This window comes from Phyllobates terribilis, unplaced genomic scaffold (assembly GCF_046119375.1).
Source record: "Phyllobates terribilis strain yellow unplaced genomic scaffold, ASM4611937v1 Scaffold_41__1_contigs__length_11206878, whole genome shotgun sequence".
In the NCBI taxonomy this organism is placed as follows: domain Eukaryota; kingdom Metazoa; phylum Chordata; class Amphibia; order Anura; family Dendrobatidae; genus Phyllobates; species Phyllobates terribilis.
Window position 1 is genome coordinate 8863922 of NW_027362801.1, and position 18513 is coordinate 8882434.

Sequence of the window (18513 nt, forward strand, 5' to 3'; positions counted from 1 at the left end):
AAACTTTTTCATATAACTGTATATATCCCACGGGGGTAAAATTGAAAAAAGGTGAAAAAAAATTTTTTTGGACTTAGTCATTTTTTCAGCGTTTATCAGACTTTCAGATAGGGGAAATGACAGTGAGCGTTCCGATTTCAGTTCCAGAGCGATTTGCCCGATGAGTCCTTCATATTTAGTCATTTTCAGCCAATTTTCTGAATTTTTGAAAATTTCACTTTTTTGTGAAAATATCCACTAAATGAGGGAATAATATGTGTGAGGGTACCCCAGGAGAGTTCCAAATGTGTGTGGGTAGAATATATATCCCACGGGGGTAAAATTGAAAAAAGGTGAAAAATTTTTTTTTTGGACTTAGTCATTTTTTCAGCGTTTATCAGACTTTCAGATAGGGGAAATGTCAGTGAGCGTTCCGATTTCAGTTCCAGAGCGATTCGCCCGATGAGTCCTTCATATTTAGTCGTTTTCAACCAATTTTCAGAATTTTTGAAAATTTCACTTTTTTGTGAAAATATCCACTAAATGAGGGAATAATATGTGTGAGGGTACAAAAGGAGAGTTCCAAATGTGTGTGGGTAGAATATATATCCCACGGGGGTAAAATTGAAAAAAGTTTAAAAAAATTTTTTTGGACTTAGTCATTTTTTCAGCGTTTATCAGACTTTCAGATAGGGGAAATGTCAGTGAGCATTCCGATTTCAGTTCCAGAGCGATTCGCCCGATGAGTCCTTCATATTTAGTCGTTTTCAGCCAATTTTCTGAATTTTTGAAAATTTCACTTTTTTGTGAAAATATCCACTAAATGAGGGAATAATATGTGTGAGGGTACCCCAGGAGAGTTCCAAATGTGTGTGAGTAGAATATATATCCCACGGGGGTAAAATTGAAAAAAGGTGAAAAAAATTTTTTTTGGACTTAGTCATTTTTTCAGCGTTTATCAGACTTTCAGATAGGTGAAATGTCAGTGAGCGTTCCGATTTCAGTTCCAGAGCGATTCGCCCGATGAGTCCTTCATATTTAGTCGTTTTCATCCAATTTTCTGAATTTTTGAAAATTTCACTTTTTTGTGAAAATATCCACTAAATGAGGGAATAATATGTGTGAGGGTACCCCAGGAGAGTTCCAAATGTGTGTGGGTAGAATATATATCCCACGGGGGTAAAATTGAAAAAAGTTTAAAAAAAATTTTTTTTAGTCTTAGTCATTTTTCCGGCGTTTATCAGACTTTCAGATAGGGGAAATGTCAGTGAGCGTTCCGATTTCAGTTCCAGAGCGATTCGCCCGATGAGTCCTTCATATTTAGTCGTTTTCAGCTAATTTTCTGAATTTTTGAAAATTTCACTTTTTTGTGAAAATATCCACTAAATGAGGGAATAATATGTGTGAGGGTACCCCAGGAGAGTTCCAAATGTGTGTGGGTAGAATACAGTTATATGAAAAAGTTTGGGCACCCCTATTAATCTTAAGCTTAATGTTTTATAAAAATTGGTGTTTTTGCAACAGCTATTTCAGTTTGATATATGTAATAACTGTTGGACACAGTAATGTTTCTGCCTTGAAATGAGGTTTATTGTACTAACAGAAAATGTACAATCTGCATTCAAACAAAATTTGACAGGTGCATAAATATGGGCACCCTTATCATTTTCTTGTTTTAAATACTCCTACCTACTTTTTACTGACTTACTAAAGCACTTTTTTTGGTTTTGTAACCTCATTGAGCTTTGAACTTCATAGCCAGGTGTATGCAATCATGAGAAAAGCTACTTAAAGTGGCCACTTGCAAGTTGTTCTCCTGTTTGAATCTCCTCTGAAGAGTGGCATCATGGGCTCCTCAAAACAACTGTCAAATGATCTGAAAACAAAGATTATTCAACATAGTTGTTCAGGGGAAGGATACAAAAAGCTGTCTCAGAGATTTAACCTGTCAGTTTCCACTGTGAGGAACATAGTAAGGAAATGGAAGAACACAGGGACAGTTCTTGTTAAGGCCAGAAGTGGCAGGCCAAGAAAAACATCAGGAAGGCAGAGAAGAAGAATGGTGAGATCAGTCAAGGACAATCCTCAGACCACCTCCAGAGAGCTGCAGCATCAACTTGCTGCAGATGGTGTCACTGTGCATCGGTCAACTATACAACGCACTTTGCACAAGGAGAAGCTGTATGGGAGAGTGATGTGAAAGAAGCCGTTTCTGCAAGCACGCCACAAACAGAGTCGGCTGAGGTATGCAAAAGCTCATTTGGAGAAGCCAATTTCATTTTGGAAGAAGGTCCTGTGGACTGATGAAACCAAGATTGATTTGTTTGGTCATACAAAAAGGCGTTATGCATGGCGGCAAAAAAACACAGCATTCCAAGAAAAACACTTGCTACCCACAGTAAAATTTGGTGGAGGTTCCATCATGCTTTGGGGCTGTGTGGCCAATGCCGGCACCGGGAATCTTGTTAAAGCTGAGAGACGCATGGATTCCACTCAGTATCAGCAGATTCTTGACAATAATGTTCAAGAATCAGTGACAACGTTGAAGTTACGCAGGGGATGGATCTTTCAGCGAGACAATGATCCAAAACACCGCTCCAAATCTACTCAGGCATTCATGCAGAGGAACAATTACAATGTTCTGGAATGGCCATCCCAGTCCCCAGACCTGAATATCATTGAACATCTGTGGGATCATTTGAAGAGGGCTGTCCATGCTTGGCGACCATCAAACTTAACTGAACTGGAATTGTTTTGTAAAGAGGAATGGTCAAAAACACCTTCATCCAGGATCCAGGAACTCATTAAAAGCTACAGGAAGCGACTAGAGGCTGTTATTTTTGCAAAAGGAGGATCTACTAAATATTAATGTCACTTTTCTGGTGAGGTGCCTATACTTATGCACCTGTCAAATTTTGTTTGAATGCAGATTGCACATTTTCTGTTAGTACAATAAACCTCATTTCAAGGCAGAAACATTACTGTGTCCAACAGTTATTACATATATCAAACTGAAATAGCTGTTGCAAAAACACCAATTTTTATAAAACCTTAAGCTTAAGATTAATAGGGGTGCCCAAACTTTTTCATATAACTGTATATATCCCACGGGGGTAAAATTGAAAAAAGGTGAAAAAAAATTTTTTTGGACTTAGTCATTTTTTCAGCGTTTATCAGACTTTCAGATAGGGGAAATGACAGTGAGCGTTCCGATTTCAGTTCCAGAGCGATTCGCCCGATGAGTCCTTCATATTTAGTCATTTTCAGCCAATTTTCTGAATTTTTGAAAATTTCACTTTTTTGTGAAAATATCCACTAAATGAGGGAATAATATGTGTGAGGGTACCCCAGGAGAGTTTTAAATGTGTGTGGTTAGAATATATATCCCACGGGGGTAAAATTGAAAAAAGGTGAAAAAAATTTTTTTGGGACTTAGTCATTTTTTCAGCGTTTATCAGACTTTCAGATAGGGGAAATGTCAGTGAGCGTTCCGATTTCAGTTCCAGAGCGATTCACCCGATGAGTCCTTCATATTTAGTCGTTTTCAGCCAATTTTCTGAATTTTTGAAAATTTCACTTTTTTGTGAAAATATCCACTAAATGAGGGAATAATATGTGTGAGGGTACCCCAGGAGAGTTCCAAATGTGTGTGGGTAGAATATATATTCCACGGGAGTAAAACTGAAAAAAGGTGAAAAAATTATTTTTTTGGACTTAGTCATTTTTTGAGCGTTTATCAGACTTTCAGATAGGGGAAATGTCAGTGAGCATTCCGATGTCAGTTCCAGAGCGATTCGCCCGATGAGTCCTTCATATTTAGTCGTTTTCAGCCAATTTTCTGAATTTTTGAAAATTTCACTTTTTTGTGAAAATATCCACTAAATGAGGGAATAATATCTGTGAGGGTACCCCAGGAAAGTTCCAAATGTGTGTGGGTAGAATATATATCAAACGGGGGTAAAATTGAAAAAAGGTGAAAAAAATTTTTTTTGGACTTAGTCATTTTTCCAGCGTTTATCAGACTTTCAGATAGGGGAAATGTCAGTGAGCGTTCCGATGTCAGTTCCAGAGCGATTTGCCCGATGAGTCCTTCATATTTAGTCGTTTTCAGCTAATTTTCTGAATTTTTGAAAATTTCTCTTTTTTGTGAAAATATCCACTAAATGAGGGAATAATATGTGTGAGGGTACCCCAGGAGAGTTCCAAATGTGTGTGGGTAGAATATATATCCCACGGGGGTAAAATTGAAAAAAGGTGAAAAAAAATTTTTTTGGACTGTCATTTTTTCAGCGTTTATCAGACTTTCAGATAGGGGAAATGACAGTGAGCGTTCCGATTTCAGTTCCAGAGTGATTCGCCCGATGAGTCCTTCATATTTAGTCGTTTTCAGTCAATTTTCTGAATTTTTGAAAATTTCACTTTTTTGTGAAAATATCCACTAAATGAGGGAATAATATGTGTGAGGGTACCCCAGGAGAGTTCCAAATGTGTGTGGGTAGAATATATATCCCACGGGGGTAAAATTGAAAAAAGGTAAAAAAAAATTTTTTTGGACTTAGTCATTTTTTGAGCGTTTATCAGACTTTCAGATAGGGGAAATGTCAGTGAGTGTTCCGATTTCAGTTCCAGAGCGATTCGCCCGAGGAAGCCATCATATTTAGTCGTTTTCAGCCAATTTTCAGAATATTTGAAAATTTCACTTTTTTGTGAAAATATCCACTAAATGAGGGAATAATATGTGTGAGGGTACCCCAGGAAAGTTCCAAATGTGTGTGGGTAGAATATATATCCCACGGGGGTAAAATTGAAAAAAGGTGAAAAAAATTTTTTTTGGACTTAGTCATTTTTTCAGCGTTTATCAGACTTTCAGATAGGGGAAATGACAGTGAGCGTTCCGATTTCAGTTCCAGAGCGATTCGCCCAATGAGTCCTTCAAATTTAGTCGTTTTCAGCCAATTTTCAGAATATTTGTTAATTTCACTTTTTTGTGAAAATATCCACTAAATGAGGGAATAATATGTGTGAGGGTACTCCAGGAGAGTTCCAAATGTGTGTGGGTAGAATATATATCCCACGGGGGTAAAATTGAAAAAAGGTGAAAAATTTTTTTTTTTGGACTTAGTCATTTTTTCAGCGTTTATCAGACTTTCAGATAGGGGAAATGTCAGTGAGCGTTCTGATTTCAGTTCCAGAGCGATTCGCCCGATGAGTTCTTCATATTTAGTCGTTTTCAGCCAATTTTCTGAATTTTTGAAAATTTCACTTTTTTGTGAAAATATCCACTAAATGAGGGAATAATATGTGTGAGGGTACCCCAGGAGAGTTCCAAATGTGTGTGGGTAGAATATATATCCCACGGGGGTAAAATTGAAAAAAGTTTAAAAAAATTTTTTGGGACTGTCATTTTTTCAGCGTTTATCAGACTTTCAGATAGGGGAAATGACAGTGAGCGTTCCGATTTCAGTTCCAGAGTGATTCGCCCGATGAGTCCTTCATATTTAGTCGTTTTCAGCCAATTTTCTGAATTTTTGAAAATTTCACTTTTTTGTGAAAATATCCACTAAATGAGGGAATAATATGTGTGAGGGTACCCCAGGAGAGTTCCAAATGTGTGTGGGTAGAATATATATTCCACGGGGGTAAAACTGAAAAAAGGTGAAAAAATTATTTTTTTGGACTTAGTCATTTTTTGAGCGTTTATCAGACTTTCAGATAGGGGAAATGTCAGTGAGTGTTCCGATTTCAGTTCCAGAGCGATTCGCCCGAGGAAGCCATCATATTTAGTCGTTTTCAGCCAATTTTCTGAATTTTTGAAAATTTCACTTTTTTGTGAAAATATCCACTAAATGAGGGAATAATATGTGTGAGGGTACCCCAGGAAAGTTCCAAATGTGTGTGGGTAGAATATATATCCCACGGGGGTAAAATTGAAAAAAGGTGAAAAAAATTTTTTGGGACTTAGTCATTTTTCCAGCGTTTATCAGACTTTCAGATAGGGGAAATGACAGTGAGCGTTCCGATTTCAGTTCCAGAGCGATTCGCCCAATGAGTCCTTCATATTTAGTCGTTTTCAGCCAATTTTCAGAATATTTGAAAATTTCACTTTTTTGTGAAAATATCCACTAAATGAGGGAATAATATGTGTGAGGGTACCCCAGGAGAGTTCCAAATGTGTGTGGGTAGAATATATATCCCACGGGGGTAAAATTGAAAAAAGGTGAAAAAATTTTTTTTTGGACTTAGTCATTTTTTCAGCGTTTATCAGACTTTCAGATAGGGGAAATGTCAGTGAGCGTTCCGATTTCAGTTCCAGAGCGATTCGCCCGATGAGTCCTTCATATTTAGACGTTTTCAGCCAATTTTCAGAATTTTTGAAAATTTCACTTTTTTGTGAAAATATCCACTAAATGAGGGAATACTATGTGTGAGGGTACCCCAGGAGAGTTCCAAATGTGTGTGGGTAGAATATATATCCCACGGGGGTAAAATTGAAAAAAGGTGAAAAAAAATTTTTTGGGACTTAGTCATTTTTTCAGCGTTTATCAGACTTTCAGATAGGGGAAATGACAGTGAGCATTCCGATTTCAGTTCCAGAGTGATTCGCCCGATGAGTCCTTCATATTTAGTCGTTTTCAGCCAATTTTCTGAATTTTTGGAAATTTCACTTTTTTGTGAAAATATCCACTAAATGAGGGAATATTATGTGTGAGGGTACCCCAGGAGAGTTCCAAATGTGTGTGGGTAGAATATATATCCCACGGGGGTAAAATTGAAAAAAGGTGAAAAAAAATTTTTTTGGACTTAGTCATTTTTTCAGCGTTTATCAGACTTTCAGATAGGGGAAATGTCAGTGAGTGTTCCGATTTCAGTTCCAGAGCGATTCGCCCGATGAGTCCTTCATATTTAGTCATTTTCAGCCAATTTTCTGAATTTTTGAAAATTTCACTTTTTTGTGAAAATATCCACTAAATGAGGGAATAATATGTGTGAGGGTACCCCAGGAAAGTTCCAAATGTGTGTGGGTAGAATATATATCCCACGGGGGTAAAATTGAAAAAAGGTGAAAAAAAATTTTTTTGGACTTAGTCATTTTTCCAGCGTTTATCAGACTTTCAGATAGGGGAAATGACAGTGAGCGTTCCGATTTTAGTTCCAGAGCGATTCGCCCAATAAGTCCTTCAAATTTAGTCGTTTTCAGCCAATTTTCAGAATATTTGTTAATTTCACTTTTTTGTGAAAATATCCACTAAATGAGGGAATAATATGTGTGAGGGTACCCCAGGAGAGTTCCAAATGTGTATGGGTAGAATATATATCCCACGGGGGTAAAATTGAAAAAAGGTGAAAAAAAATTTTTTGGGACTTAGTCATTTTTTCAGCGTTTATCAGACTTTCAGATAGGGGAAATGTCAGTGAGTGTTCCGATTTCAGTTCCAGAGCGATTCGCCCGATGAGTCCTTCATATTTAGTCATTTTCAGCCAATTTTCTGAATTTTTGAAAATTTAACTTTTTTGTGAAAATATCCACTAAATGAGGGAATAATATGTGTGAGGGTACCCCAGGAGAGTTTTAAATGTGTGTGGGTAGAATATATATCCCACGGGGGTAAAATTGAAAAAAGGTGAAAAAAATTTTTTTGGGACTTAGTCATTTTTTCAGCGTTTATCAGACTTTCAGATAGGGGAAATGTCAGTGAGTGTTCCGATTTCAGTTCCAGAGCGATTCACCCGATGAGTCCTTCATATTTAGTCGTTTTCAGCCAATTTTCTGAATTTTTGAAAATTTCACTTTTTTGTGAAAAAAAACACTAAATGAGGGAATAATATGTGTGAGGGTACCCCAGGAGAGATCCAAATGTGTGTGGGTAGAATATATATTCCACGGGGGTAAAACTGAAAAAAGGTGAAAAAATTATTTTTTTGGACTTAGTCATTTTTTGAGCGTTTATCAGACTTTCAGATAGGGGAAATGTCAGTGAGTCTTCCGATTTCAGTTCCAGAGCGATTCGCCCGAGGAAGCCATCATATTTAGTCGTTTTCAGCCAATTTTCTGAATTTTTGAAAATTTCACTTTTTTGTGAAAATATCCACTAAATGAGGGAATAATATGTGTGAGGGTACACCAGGAGAGTTCCAAATGTGTGTGGGTAGAATATATATCCCACGGGGGTAAAATTGAAAAAAGGTGAAAAAAAATTTTTTGGGACTTAGTCATTTTTTCAGCGTTTATCAGACTTTCAGATAGGGGAAATGACAGTGAGCGTTCCGATTTCAGTTCCAGAGCGATTCGCCCAATGAGTCCTTCATATTTAGTCGTTTTCAGCCAATTTTCAGAATATTTGAAAATGTCACTTTTTTGTGAAAATATCCACTAAATGAGGGAATAATATGTGTGAGGGTACCCCAGGAGAGTTCCAAATGTGTGTGGGCAGAATATATATCCCACGGGGGTAAAATTGAAAAAAGGTGAAAAATTTTTTTTTTGGACTTAGTCATTTTTTCAGCGTTTATCAGACTTTCAGATAGGGGAAATGTCAGTGAGCGTTCCGATTTCAGTTCCAGAGCGATTCGCCCGATGAGTCCTTCATATTTAGTCGTTTTCAGCCAATTTTCAGAATTTTTGAAAATTTCACTTTTTTGTGAAAATATCCACTAAATGAGGGAATACTATGTGTGAGGGTACCCCAGGAGAGTTCCAAATGTGTGTGGGTAGAATATATATCCCACGGGGGTAAAATTGAAAAAAGGTGAAAAAATTTTTTTTGGGACTTAGTCATTTTTTCAGCGTTTATCAGACTTTCAGATAGGGGAAATGACAGTGAGCGTTCCGATTTCAGTTCCAGAGTGATTCGCCCGATGAGTCCTTCATATTTAGTCGTTTTCAGCCAATTTTCTGAATTTTTGAAAATTTCACTTTTTTGTGAAAATATCCACTAAATGAGGGAATAATATGTGTGAGGGTACCCCAGGAGAGTTCCAAATGTGTGTGGGTAGAATATATATCCCACGGGGGCAAAATTGAAAAAAGGTGAAAAAAATTTTTTTTGGACTTAGTCATTTTTTCAGCGTTTATCAGCCTTTCAGATAGGGGAAATGTCAGTGAGTGTTCCGATTTCAGTTCCAGAGCGATTCGCCCGATGAGTCCTTCATATTTAGTCATTTTCAGCCAATTTTCTGAATTTTTGAAAATTTCACTTTTTTGTGAAAATATCCACTAAATGAGGGAATAATATGTGTGAGGGTACCCCAGGAAAGTTCCAAATGTGTGTGGGTAGAATATATATCCCACGGGGGTAAAATTGAAAAAAGGTGAAAAAAAATTTTTTTGGACTTAGTCATTTTTCCAGCGTTTATCAGACTTTCAGATAGGGGAAATGACAGTGAGCGTTACGATTTCAGTTCCAGAGCGATTCGCCCAATGAGTCCTTCATATTTAGTCGTTTTCAGCCAATTTTCAGAATATTTGAAAATGTCACTTTTTTGTGAAAATATCGACTAAATGAGGGAATAATATGTGTGAGGGTACCCCAGGAGAGTTCCAAATGTGTGTGGGCAGAATATATATCCCACGGGGGTAAAATTGAAAAAAGGTGAAAAATTTTTTTTTTGGACTTAGTCATTTTTTCAGCGTTTATCAGACTTTCAGATAGGGGAAATGTCAGTGAGCGTTCCGATTTCAGTTCCAGAGCGATTCGCCCGATGAGTCCTTCATATTTAGTCGTTTTCAGCCAATTTTCAGAATTTTTGAAAATTTCACTTTTTTGTGAAAATATCCACTAAATGAGGGAATACTATGTGTGAGGGTACCCCAGGAGAGTTCCAAATGTGTGTGGGTAGAATATATATCCCACGGGGGTAAAATTGAAAAAAGGTGAAAAAATTTTTTTTGGGACTTAGTCATTTTTTCAGCGTTTATCAGACTTTCAGATAGGGGAAATGACAGTGAGCGTTCCGATTTCAGTTCCAGAGTGATTCGCCCGATGAGTCCTTCATATTTAGTCGTTTTCAGCCAATTTTCTGAATTTTTGAAAATTTCACTTTTTTGTGAAAATATCCACTAAATGAGGGAATAATATGTGTGAGGGTACCCCAGGAGAGTTCCAAATGTGTGTGGGTAGAATATATATCCCACGGGGGCAAAATTGAAAAAAGGTGAAAAAAATTTTTTTTGGACTTAGTCATTTTTTCAGCGTTTATCAGCCTTTCAGATAGGGGAAATGTCAGTGAGTGTTCCGATTTCAGTTCCAGAGCGATTCGCCCGATGAGTCCTTCATATTTAGTCATTTTCAGCCAATTTTCTGAATTTTTGAAAATTTCACTTTTTTGTGAAAATATCCACTAAATGAGGGAATAATATGTGTGAGGGTACCCCAGGAAAGTTCCAAATGTGTGTGGGTAGAATATATATCCCACGGGGGTAAAATTGAAAAAAGGTGAAAAAAAATTTTTTTGGACTTAGTCATTTTTCCAGCGTTTATCAGACTTTCAGATAGGGGAAATGACAGTGAGCGTTACGATTTCAGTTCCAGAGCGATTCGCCCAATGAGTCCTTCAAATTTAGTCGTTTTCAGCCAATTTTCAGAATATTTGAAAATTTCACTTTTTTGTGAAAATATCCACTAAATGAGGGAATAATATGTGTGAGGGTACCCCAGGAGAGTTCCAAATGTGTGTGGGTAGAATATATATCCCACGGGGGTAAAATTGAAAAAAGGTGAAAAATTTTTTTTTTGGACTTAGTCATTTTTTCAGCGTTTATCAGACTTTCAGATAGGGGAAATGTCAGTGAGCATTCCGATTTCAGTTCCAGAGCGATTCGCCCGATGAGTCCTTCATATTTAGTCGTTTTCAGCCAATTTTCAGAATTTTTGAAAATTTCACTTTTTTGTGAAAATATCCACTAAATGAGGGAATACTATGTGTGAGGGTACCCCAGGAGAGTTCCAAATGTGTGTGGGTAGAATATATATCCCACGGGGGTAAAATGGAAAAAAGGTGAAAAAAAATTTTTTGGGACTTAGTCATTTTTTCAGCGTTTATCAGACTTTCAGATAGGGGAAATGACAGTGAGTGTTCCGATTTCAGTTCCAGAGCGATTCGCCCGATGAGTCCTTCATATTTAGTCATTTTCAGCCAATTTTCTGAATTTTTGAAAATTTCACTTTTTTGTGAAAATATCCACTAAATGAGGGAATAATATGTGTGAGGGTACCCCAGGAAAGTTCCAAATGTGTGTGGGTAGAATATATATCCCACGGGGGTAAAATTGAAAAAAGGTGAAAAAAAATTTTTTTGGACTTAGTCATTTTTCCAGCGTTTATCAGACTTTCAGATAGGGGAAATGACAGTGAGCGTTCCGATTTCAGTTCCAGAGCGATTCGCCCAATGAGTCCTTCAAATTTAGTCGTTTTCAGCCAATTTTCAGAATATTTGTTAATTTCACTTTTTTGTGAAAATATCCACTAAATGAGGGAATAATATGTGTGAGGGTATCCCAGGAGAGTTCCAAATGTGTGTGGGTAGAATATATATCCCACGGGGGTAAAATTGAAAAAAGTTTAAAAAAATTTTTTTTTAGACTTAGTCATTTTTCCGGCGTTTATCAGACTTTCAGATAGGGGAAATGTCAGTGAGTGTTCCGATTTCAGTTCCAGAGTGATTCGCCCGATGAGTCCTTCATATTTAGTCGTTTTCAGCCAATTTTCTGAATTTTTGAAAATTTCACTTTTTTGTGAAAATATCCACTAAATGAGGGAATAATATGTGTGAGGGTACCCCAGGAGAGTTCCAAATGTGTGTGGGTAGAATATATATCCCACGTGGGTAAAATTGAAAAAAGGTGAAAAAAATTTTTTTTGGACTTAGTCATTTTTTCAGCGTTTATCAGACTTTCAGATAGGGGAAATGTCAGTGAGCGTTCCGATTTCAGCTCCAGAGCGATTCGCCCGATGAGTCCTTCATATTTAGTCATTTTCAGCCAATTTTCTGAATTTTTGAAAATTTCACTTTTTTGTGAAAATATCCACTAAATGAGGGAATAATATGTGTGAGGGTACCCCAGGAGAGTTTTAAATGTGTGTGGGTAGAATATATATCCCACGGGGGTAAAATTGAAAAAAGGTGAAAAAAATTTTTTGGGGACTTAGTCATTTTTTCAGCGTTTATCAGACTTTCTGATAGGGGAAATGTCATTGAGCGTTCCAATTTCAGTTCTAGAGCAATTCGCCCGATGAGTCCTTCATATTTAGTCGTTTTCAGCCAATTTTCTGAATTTTTGAAAATTTCACTTTTTTGTGAAAATATCCACTAAATGAGGGAATAATATGTGTGAGGGTACCCCAGGAGAGTTCCAAATGTGTGTGGGTAGAATATATATCCCACGGGGGTAAAATTGAAAAAAGGTGAAAAAAAATTTTTTTGGACTTAGTCATTTTTCCAGCGTTTATCAGACTTTCAGATAGGGGAAATGACAGTGAGCGTTCCGATTTTAGTTCCAGAGCGATTCGCCCAATAAGTCCTTCAAATTTAGTCGTTTTCAGCCAATTTTCAGAATATTTGTTAATTTCACTTTTTTGTGAAAATATCCACTAAATGAGGGAATAATATGTGTGAGGGTACCCCAGGAGAGTTCCAAATGTGTGTGGGTAGAATATATATCCCACGGGGGTAAAATTGAAAAAAGTTTAAAAAAATTTTTTTGGACTGTCATTTTTTCAGCGTTTATCAGACTTTCAGATAGAGGAAATGACAGTGAGCGTTCCGATTTCAGTTCCAGAGTGATTCGCCCGATGAGTCCTTCATATTTAGTCGTTTTCAGCCAATTTTCTGAATTTTTGAAAATTTCACTTTTTTGTGAAAATATCCACTAAATGAGGGAATAATATGTGTGAGGGTACCCCAGGAGAGTTCCAAATGTGTATGGGTAGAATATATATCCCACGGGGGTAAAATTGAAAAAAGGTGAAAAAAAATTTTTTGGGACTTAGTCATTTTTTCAGCGTTTATCAGACTTTCAGATAGGGGAAATGTCAGTGAGTGTTCCGATTTCAGTTCCAGAGCGATTCGCCCGATGAGTCCTTCATATTTAGTCATTTTCAGCCAATTTTCTGAATTTTTGAAAATTTAACTTTTTTGTGAAAATATCCACTAAATGAGGGAATAATATGTGTGAGGGTACCCCAGGAGAGTTTTAAATGTGTGTGGGTAGAATATATATCCCACGGGGGTAAAATTGAAAAAAGGTGAAAAAAATTTTTTTGGGACTTAGTCATTTTTTCAGCGTTTATCAGACTTTCAGATAGGGGAAATGTCAGTGAGTGTTCCGATTTCAGTTCCAGAGCGATTCACCCGATGAGTCCTTCATATTTAGTCGTTTTCAGCCAATTTTCTGAATTTTTGAAAATTTCACTTTTTTGTGAAAAAAAACACTAAATGAGGGAATAATATGTGTGAGGGTACCCCAGGAGAGTTCCAAATGTGTGTGGGTAGAATATATATTCCACGGGGGTAAAACTGAAAAAAGGTGAAAAAATTATTTTTTTGGACTTAGTCATTTTTTGAGCGTTTATCAGACTTTCAGATAGGGGAAATGTCAGTGAGTCTTCCGATTTCAGTTCCAGAGCGATTCGCCCGAGGAAGCCATCATATTTAGTCGTTTTCAGCCAATTTTCTGAATTTTTGAAAATTTCACTTTTTTGTGAAAATATCCACTAAATGAGGGAATAATATGTGTGAGGGTACACCAGGAGAGTTCCAAATGTGTGTGGGTAGAATATATATCCCACGGGGGTAAAATTGAAAAAAGGTGAAAAAAAATTTTTTTGGACTTAGTCATTTTTTCAGCGTTTATCAGACTTTCAGATAGGGGAAATGACAGTGAGCGTTCCGATTTCAGTTCCAGAGCGATTCGCCCAATGAGTCCTTCATATTTAGTCGTTTTCAGCCAATTTTCAGAATATTTGAAAATGTCACTTTTTTGTGAAAATATCCACTAAATGAGGGAATAATATGTGTGAGGGTACCCCAGGAGAGTTCCAAATGTGTGTGGGCAGAATATATATCCCACGGGGGTAAAATTGAAAAAAGGTGAAAAATTTTTTTTTTGGACTTAGTCATTTTTTCAGCGTTTATCAGACTTTCAGATAGGGGAAATGTCAGTGAGCGTTCCGATTTCAGTTCCAGAGCGATTCGCCCGATGAGTCCTTCATATTTAGTCGTTTTCAGCCAATTTTCAGAATTTTTGAAAATTTCACTTTTTTGTGAAAATATCCACTAAATGAGGGAATACTATGTGTGAGGGTACCCCAGGAGAGTTCCAAATGTGTGTGGGTAGAATATATATCCCACGGGGGTAAAATTGAAAAAAGGTGAAAAAAATTTTTTTGGGACTTAGTCATTTTTTCAGCGTTTATCAGACTTTCAGATAGGGGAAATGACAGTGAGCGTTCCGATTTCAGTTCCAGAGTGATTCGCCCGATGAGTCCTTCATATTTAGTCGTTTTCAGCCAATTTTCAGAATATTTGTTAATTTCACTTTTTTGTGAAAATATCCACTAAATGAGGGAATAATATGTGTGAGGGTACCCCAGGAGAGTTCCAAATGTGTATGGGTAGAATATATATCCCACGGGGGTAAAATTGAAAAAAGGTGAAAAAAAATTTTTTGGGACTTAGTCATTTTTTCAGCGTTTATCAGACTTTCAGATAGGGGAAATGTCAGTGAGTGTTCCGATTTCAGTTCCAGAGCGATTCGCCCGATGAGTCCTTCATATTTAGTCATTTTCAGCCAATTTTCTGAATTTTTGAAAATTTCACTTTTTTGTGAAAATATCCACTAAATGAGGGAATAATATGTGTGAGGGTACCCCAGGAGAGTTTTAAATGTGTGTGGGTAGAATATATATCCCACGGGGGTAAAATTGAAAAAAGGTGAAAAAAATTTTTTTGGGACTTAGTCATTTTTTCAGCGTTTATCAGACTTTCAGATAGGGGAAATGTCAGTGAGTGTTCCGATTTCAGTTCCAGAGCGATTCACCCGATGAGTCCTTCATATTTAGTCGTTTTCAGCCAATTTTCTGAATTTTTGAAAATTTCACTTTTTTGTGAAAAAAAACACTAAATGAGGGAATAATATGTGTGAGGGTACCCCAGGAGAGTTCCAAATGTGTGTGGGTAGAATATATATTCCACGGGGGTAAAACTGAAAAAAGGTGAAAAAATTATTTTTTTGGACTTAGTCATTTTTTGAGCGTTTATCAGACTTTCAGATAGGGGAAATGTCAGTGAGTCTTCCGATTTCAGTTCCAGAGCGATTCGCCCGAGGAAGCCATCATATTTAGTCGTTTTCAGCCAATTTTCTGAATTTTTGAAAATTTCACTTTTTTGTGAAAATATCCACTAAATGAGGGAATAATATGTGTGAGGGTACACCAGGAGAGTTCCAAATGTGTGTGGGTAGAATATATATCCCACGGGGGTAAAATTGAAAAAAGGTGAAAAAAAATTTTTTGGGACTTAGTCATTTTTTCAGCGTTTATCAGACTTTCAGATAGGGGAAATGACAGTGAGCGTTCCGATTTCAGTTCCAGAGCGATTCGCCCAATGAGTCCTTCATATTTAGTCGTTTTCAGCCAATTTTCAGAATATTTGAAAATGTCACTTTTTTGTGAAAATATCCACTAAATGAGGGAATAATATGTGTGAGGGTACCCCAGGAGAGTTCCAAATGTGTGTGGGCAGAATATATATCCCACGGGGGTAAAATTGAAAAAAGGTGAAAAATTTTTTTTTTGGACTTAGTCATTTTTTCAGCGTTTATCAGACTTTCAGATAGGGGAAATGTCAGTGAGCGTTCCGATTTCAGTTCCAGAGCGATTCGCCCGATGAGTCCTTCATATTTAGTCGTTTTCAGCCAATTTTCAGAATTTTTGAAAATTTCACTTTTTTGTGAAAATATCCACTAAATGAGGGAATACTATGTGTGAGGGTACCCCAGGAGAGTTCCAAATGTGTGTGGGTAGAATATATATCCCACGGGGGTAAAATGGAAAAAAGGTGAAAAAAAATTTTTTGGGACTTAGTCATTTTTTCAGCGTTTATCAGACTTTCAGATAGGGGAAATGACAGTGAGCGTTCCGATTTCAGTTCCAGAGTGATTCGCCCGATGAGTCCTTCATATTTAGTCGTTTTCAGCCAATTTTCTGAATTTTTGAAAATTTCACTTTTTTGTGAAAATATCCACTAAATGAGGGAATAATATGTGTGAGGGTACCCCAGGAGAGTTCCAAATGTGTGTGGGTAGAATATATATCCCACGGGGGTAAAATTGAAAAAAGGTGAAAAAAAATTTTTTTGGACTTAGTCATTTTTTCAGCGTTTATCAGACTTTCAGATAGGGGAAATGTCAGTGAGTGTTCCGATTTCAGTTCCAGAGCGATTCGCCCGATGAGTCCTTCATATTTAGTCATTTTCAGCCAATTTTCTGAATTTTTGAAAATTTCACTTTTTTGTGAAAATATCCACTAAATGAGGGAATAATATGTGTGAGGGTACCCCAGGAAAGTTCCAAATGTGTGTGGGTAGAATATATATCCCACGGGGGTAAAATTGAAAAAAGGTGAAAAAAAATTTTTTTGGACTTAGTCATTTTTCCAGCGTTTATCAGACTTTCAGATAGGGGAAATGACAGTGAGCGTTCCGATTTCAGTTCCAGAGCGATTCGCCCAATGAGTCCTTCAAATTTAGTCGTTTTCAGCCAATTTTCAGAATATTTGTTAATTTCACTTTTTTGTGAAAATATCCACTAAATGAGGGAATAATATGTGTGAGGGTATCCCAGGAGAGTTCCAAATGTGTGTGGGTAGAATATATATCCCACGGGGGTAAAATTGAAAAAAGTTTAAAAAAATTTTTTTTTAGACTTAGTCATTTTTCCGGCGTTTATCAGACTTTCAGATAGGGGAAATGTCAGTGAGTGTTCCGATTTCAGTTCCAGAGTGATTCGCCCGATGAGTCCTTCATATTTAGTCGTTTTCAGCCAATTTTCTGAATTTTTGAAAATTTCACTTTTTTGTGAAAATATCCACTAAATGAGGGAATAATATGTGTGAGGGTACCCCAGGAGAGTTCCAAATGTGTGTGGGTAGAATATATATCCCACGTGGGTAAAATTGAAAAAAGGTGAAAAAAATTTTTTTTGGACTTAGTCATTTTTTCAGCGTTTATCAGACTTTCTGATAGGGGAAATGTCATTGAGCGTTCCAATTTCAGTTCTAGAGCAATTCGCCCGATGAGTCCTTCATATTTAGTCGTTTTCAGCCAATTTTCTGAATTTTTGAAAATTTCACTTTTTTGTGAAAATATCCACTAAATGAGGGAATAATATGTGTGAGGGTACCCCAGGAGAGTTCCAAATGTGTGTGGGTAGAATATATATTCCACGGGGGTAAAACTGAAAAAAGGTGAAAAAATTATTTTTTTGGACTTAGTCATTTTTTGAGCGTTTATCAGACTTTCAGATAGGGGAAATGTCAGTGAGTGTTCCGATTTCAGTTCCAGAGCGATTCGCCCGATGAGTCCTTCATATTTAGTCATTTTCAGCCAATTTTCTGAATTTTTGAAAATTTCACTTTTTTGTGAAAATATCCACTAAATGAGGGAATAATATGTGTGAGGGTACCCCAGGAAAGTTCCAAATGTGTGTGGGTAGAATATATATCCCACGGGGGTAAAATTGAAAAAAGGTGAAAAAAAATTTTTTTGGACTTAGTCATTTTTCCAGCGTTTATCAGACTTTCAGATAGGGGAAATGACAGTGAGCGTTCCGATTTTAGTTCCAGAGCGATTCGCCCAATAAGTCCTTCAAATTTAGTCGTTTTCAGCCAATTTTCAGAATATTTGTTAATTTCACTTTTTTGTGAAAATATCCACTAAATGAGGGAATAATATGTGTGAGGGTACCCCAGGAGAGTTCCAAATGTGTGTGGGTAGAATATATATCCCACGGGGGTAAAATTGAAAAAAGTTTAAAAAAATTTTTTTGGACTGTCATTTTTTCAGCGTTTATCAGACTTTCAGATAGGGGAAATGACAGTGAGCGTTCCGATTTCAGTTCCAGAGTGATTCGCCCGATGAGTCCTTCATATTTAGTCGTTTTCAGCCAATTTTCTGAATTTTTGAAAATTTCACTTTTTTGTGAAAATATCCACTAAATGAGGGAATAATATGTGTGAGGGTACCCCAGGAGAGTTCCAAATGTGTATGGGTAGAATATATATCCCACGGGGGTAAAATTGAAAAAAGGTGAAAAAAAATTTTTTGGGACTTAGTCATTTTTTCAGCGTTTATCAGACTTTCAGATAGGGGAAATGTCAGTGAGTGTTCCGATTTCAGTTCCAGAGCGATTCGCCCGATGAGTCCTTCATATTTAGTCATTTTCAGCCAATTTTCTGAATTTTTGAAAATTTAACTTTTTTGTGAAAATATCCACTAAATGAGGGAATAATATGTGTGAGGGTACCCCAGGAGAGTTTTAAA